Raw genomic sequence first — 6,184 nt, forward strand, 5'->3', positions numbered from 1 at the left:
CTCCTCTTGAGTATTTTCGGGTTAGGTGTTTATTAGTGGTCCGTGTCGGGTGCTTGACCCATTACTCTGTCACCAGCCCCCTACTCCTGAGTTAGCGAATGTAACTGAGCTGGCTTGGGAGTAAAATGCATCAAAGATCCTCTTTTTTCCTTTTCTTTTTTTTTTCTTAACCAAAACCACGGAGGCGCGATCTCAACTCGGGACTCGATCAGTTTTGGCGGAGGCAGACTCGGCCAGTTTTGACCGAGGAGGACTTGGCCAGTTTTGCCAACTCGACCAATTTGGCCGAGGCGGACTCCGCCAGTTAGGCCGAGCAGTTTTGGTCGAGGCGGACTCGGACAGTTTGGCCGAGGCAGACTCGGCCTTTTGTGTGTGTGTGTGTGCGTATGTGTGTTCGTAGCTTACTTCGACCGGTTGTAGGCTCGATCAAAGGTCGGCTCTTCCGTAGAGTAGTGAGTGAGGTTAGCGCCGTACTATTCCTTAGGGGATAGCGTTTTCGTAACCAAACTTTGAGTTCGACAAAGAAACGTCCTTCCGTCGGGTAGCTAGCTGGACTAGTTACATCAATAATCATATTGTTGATCTTGTTATGTTTTAGCGAATAAAATGCTTTTTGCGCTGCACGAGTTCCACCTCTAGCTCCTTCTCTCCATCTTCCATGATATGACTGTACCCTCTCTTTGTGTTTTAGGATGATGGCTTAGGGCACTCTCCCTTTCACCACACGTTTTTAGGTTGGCCTTGTTGTTGATGCTGTTGTTTTTGCCCTGGATGCTTCACAAACTGAGTGAAGTATCCCCTTTGAATAAGCTCCTCTATTTATTTCTTCAAAACGTGACACTCATTAGTGTCATGGCCAATTTGCCGATGGAACCGGCAATGCTTGGTCTGGTCTATCTTAGGGGAAACTTTCATGCACTCTTCTGGCAACTGCACCATCCCCATCTCCTCGGCTTGGTCTAGAATTATGCTGACAGGATGGGTAAGTAGGGTCAAATGACGCAAAGGGATCAAACAGGGTCCTCCTAAAGATTGGTCTCTACTTCCCTTTTTCGGTGGAGCCGCGCCTGACACCTGGTTGGTTGGACCCGTTTTCTCGGACTTTCCTCCTGTCTTGCCTTCCTCCTCTTCCCTTTTCTTCTTATCAGTCTATTCTATTTCTGCGTAGCGATTGGTTGTCCTCATTAGATCTTCGTAAGAGCGAGGTTGATAGGTGTTCAACTGCCTATAAAAATCTCTTGATCTTAACGCTCGAATAAATATCGGAATCGTCGCCTTAGAGTCAAAATCGTATACGTTGTTGACCTCTTTTTTCCACTTGCTCAGAAAATTTCTGGGGCTTTCCCCTCCACGGTTGTTATTGAGTTGGTCTCGAAGATCGTGCCATTGCTATAAGCTTGTTGCCGAAAGAAAAAGATGTATGTATTTGCATGTTTAAGAGTTGATCTCATGCTCTCAATGAAAGCACCAATGGCGTTAAATATGTTACCGGATAATATATATTATTATTACGTGTGAGCAAAGATAAGTTGTATTGCTATAGTTTCAGTACAAAAATCAGAGTGTGTCCCTGCTCAGCTATGGACCTTCTATTTATACTAAGTCCCCCAACGGTAAGTAACAGTAGTATGGTGAGGAGCCGAACAATTATTTCTCTGTGTTGAATGAGCGTAGTAAATGGTGTGTAATAATCATCTTTGTCCGTTGGACTTCTGCCTGTTGAATTGCTGCCCGTTAGACTCCTCTTGAGTGTTTTCGAGTCAGGTATTTATTAATGGCCCAAGTCAAGTGCTTGACCTATTACTTTGTCACTTTGATATAATGGAGACCTTCCTTGATAGAATATAATGAAGAATGAAGTCGTCCCAACGGGAATGGAGAGTGAAGAAAGAGAGTATGAAACTAAGGTTGGAACTTGAGTTGTCTTTCTTCCTTATTCTTGGATTCCTTAAAAATAATAGTTTACCAATTCCCATATTAATGAATTTTTAATATCTCAACAACCGGTTGAAATCACTATTTAATGACCATTGTAGACATTGAATTTCCAAAACTTAAAAAAGTGTTAATAGGTTCTCGATCTGCTACAAATTGAAACCACAAAACATGTAATATATTGCAACTTACTTGGAGTATTTTAATGGAGAATTCACATTTTTTGGATTATTTACATTATCCAAACATCCATGAAAATCAATATTTAATCATTGATCAATCTGGACGTTAACATTTGACCAGCGAAAAATTTAATAGTCACCAATTCAAACAACTTTCATTCAGACTCAGATTTGGATCTATTAGATGAATACAAAACCGGCAAATTATATTCTGCAACCGCATGGTGCACACAGTTGTAAAAACGACTTTATTTTACTTTAAATTTTTTTTTTTATTGCTGTTAGTAATGTAAACATATGTTCATAATTTTATAATTTCACATTCTGAATGTATAGTTATAAATGTGTAGTTATGCAATTCTGAATGTATAGTTATGAAGTTATGAATGTATAGTTATGCATGCAATTCTGAACGTATAGTTATGAAGTTATAATTTCACATTCTGAATGTATAATTCTGAAGTTATGGATGTGTAGTTATGCAATTCTGAATGTATAGTTATGAAGTTATGGATGTGTAGTTATGCAATTCTGAATGTATAGTTATGAAGTTATGGATGTGTAGTTATGCAATTCTGAATTATAGTTATGAAGTTATGGATGTGTAGTTATGCAATTCCGAATGTATAATTATGATGTTATGGATGTGTAGTTATGCAATTCTGAATGTAAAGTTATGAAGTTAATGGATGTGTAGTTATGCAATTCTGAATGTAAAGTTATGAAGTTAATGGATGTGTAGTTATGCAATTCTGAATGTATAGTTATGAAGTTAATGGATGTGTAGTTATGCAATTCTGAATGTATAGTTATGAAGTTAATGGATGTGTAGTTATGCAATTCTGAATGTATAGTTATGAAGTTATGGATGTGTAGTTATGTAATTCTGAATGAATAGTTATGAAGTTATGGATATATAGTTCAAATTATGCACAACATAACGCCGTTAACGGCAATCGAAACTGATTTTTTTTAAATCGGATGTCAAAACGACGTCGTTTTTGCAAACGTGTGCACCATGCATGGTGCACACGGTTGCACAGCATAACGACTCCACAAAACCAGTTAAATCTACAGTTGCATGGGACGACACGTGACGCGTGCTGATTGGTTCGCATTTTTTCACCTGGGCGCGCCATTCGCACTCGAACACAACTATATATATATATATATATATATATATATATATATATACTATACTATACTAATAAGAGCCCAAGAGAGTTAGGCCTATAATGGGTAGAAAAAATGGCGGAATCAAATAAATGGCTCAGATTGATTAAAAGATTGATAAGATTTAAATTTTACACTAAAATTTCCTAAAATACCCACACCGTTACTAATTCCGTTAAAATTTTAAGAATTGCCGTTAGTTCACCGTTAACTTACTCATTGATTTCAATAAATAAAAAAAGGTCTTAGGTTCGAACCTCATCCCAATCAAAGTTGGCATAATTAGTACTCTTATTCCCACAATGCTCTGTCGGGTCAGAGTGTGGGGGGCCCTTTGGGAGAAGGATTACCTATTTAAATACGCAAATTCAACCTTCAATTATCTATGCATGAACAATTTCAATATAATCTTGCCTTAATATACTTTAAAGTACTTATTTAAAAAAAAAACATTGGGCATTATCTCAATCGCGCAATGTGTCAATTTCAGAGCAGCGGCACACCGGAGCACAATAGAAAAAAAGGGAGAAGAAGGTAAACAGGTGCAGAAAGAGAAAAGAGAAATATTTCATGTAGAGAATGTGATGAATCAAGTTCTTATTACAGAGGCAGTTGATCCTTATTTATAGATGGAGGATGATGCAACTGCTATGAACAGATTATGCGTAAAAATAGGAAGATATTTACAATAGCAAAATTAATAGAGCAGCACTGCTGATTTTAGACTTCCTGAACCTGGAGTGTTGAGCTATCACTGGTTCTTGCTGCTGACACCCCCCCGCAAGCTGGACTATACATATTGTATAGACCAAGCTTGGAGACGAAACCTTGGAGAGAAGCAGGAGCATGAGGCTTTGTGAAAACATCTGCCTATTGATGTGCAGTGGGAACATGGAGTAATTTCAGCAAGTTCTTTTGTAATTTTTCCCTTACGAAGTGACAGTCTATTTCAATATGTTTCGTGCGTTCATGAAACACCGGATTTTGGGATATGGCTATAGCAGACTGACTATCAGAATACAACACAGCGGGTGTAGAAGAGTGAACTTCAAACTCTGTTAATAAATAAGTAAGCCATTGAAGCTCAGCCGTAGCAGTAGCAATGGCTCTATACTCTGCTTCACTAGAGGACCTGGAAACTGTGTTTTGTTTCTTGGATTTCCAAGATACTAAGGCATTATCCAGAAACATGCAATAGCCTGTTACTGACTTCCTAGTCTCAGGACAAGAAGCCCAATCTGAGTCAGTAAACCCCTTAAGATGAAGAGTTGAATTGGCAGAGAAGAACAGCCCCTGCCCAGGTGATGCCTTGAGATATCTAAGAACTCTATGTGCAGCTCTTAGATGAAATTCAGTGGGGCAATCCAAGAATTGGGAGAGTTGTTGTGTTGCGAAAGAGATGTCCGGCCTAGTAATAGTAAGATATAACAGTTTACCTATGATCCTCCTGTATGAAGTGACATCTTTCAAAGAAGGACTGTCACTATGAGTGAGCTTAGTGGAAGGCACCATAGGAGTATTGACTGGCTTACTGTCAATGAAACCAGCCTGCTCTAAAAGTTCCAAAACATATTTTCGCTGACAAACACTTATTCCAAACCTGTTTCTGGCCACTTCCAACCCCAAAAAATACTTTAGGTGTCCCAAGTCTTTAATCTGGAACTTAGCATGTAAATGGGACTTGATATCCATGATTTGAGTTCTATCACTACTAGCAACAACCACATCATCAACATAGACGAGTAATGCAACAAAGGAGGCTCCAGTACCCCTGGTAAACAAGGAGTGGTCAGCCGTAGTCTGTTTAAAACCCATGCTTAACAACTCAGTCGTAAGTTTTGCATTCCAATGTCTACTAGCTTGTTTAAGTCCATATAATGATTTGAGAAGCTTACACACTTGTCCAGGCCTTTGTGGAGTAAACCCAGGAGGCAAAGCCATATAAACTTCCTCATGTAGATCACCATGTAGGAAAGCATTGTTCACATCAAGCTGATGTAATTCCCAACCTTTAGCAGCTGCACAAGCAAGTAATACTCTAATAGTGGTGATTTTTACTACTGGGCTAAAAGTATCTAGGTAATCAAGCCCAGGAGTTTGAGTGTACCCCTTTGCTACCAATCGAGCTTTATACCTCTCCACAGATCCGTCCGCTCTACGGCCTTCAATTCCGGATTAATTATTTAATTAATCCCGTTAATAATAATTAAATATGATTTAATTATGTTAGGTTTACCTTTAATTAATTAGTAAGGTCCACCATGAACCGTGGGCCCTTGCCCGAATAAGAATCTTAAGCCTGTTAGGAATAAAGGAAGTAGGCCTTTTACTATTCAGATTATGATTAGGATCCTCTTTAATTAATATGGTCCACTATGGACCATGGACCCTTATCCCTAAAACAAGCCCTAGCCCTATAAGGAATAGAATTAGTAAACCCATACCATTCAGGCCCTAACTAGGAGTCTTAAATATATAAATAGGGAACTTATGAGGCACCTAGAATCCCCACCACAATAATCCCTCACCACCCAAAGAGTTCCAAGAATCCCCTTAGGAGAAATCAAGAAATCAAGAAAGCTTAAAGAAAGATCCTTCATAGCCAAGGAATTAATTAAGGCTAAGAGGTAACCCATGTCTCAACAAAACCTATTTTCATAGTTATAATTCCCCCTTAGGGTTTCCCCATATTATTGTATATTGGCGAGTTATGATGATTATTATTGGTAATTGATGTGATGATCCCATGGGGAATCTTGATAATCTTGATATTGGGAGATTCTTGATAATTATGGTGTTCTTGATGATTATATGGAGTTCTTGATGATTATGTGTTGTTCTTGATAATTGTGTGATGCTCTTGATGTTTATGTGTTATTCTTATCGAATCTTGC

Source organism: Ipomoea nil, unplaced genomic scaffold, assembly GCF_001879475.1.
Source record: "Ipomoea nil cultivar Tokyo-kokei standard unplaced genomic scaffold, Asagao_1.1 scaffold0937, whole genome shotgun sequence".
In the NCBI taxonomy this organism is placed as follows: domain Eukaryota; kingdom Viridiplantae; phylum Streptophyta; class Magnoliopsida; order Solanales; family Convolvulaceae; genus Ipomoea; species Ipomoea nil.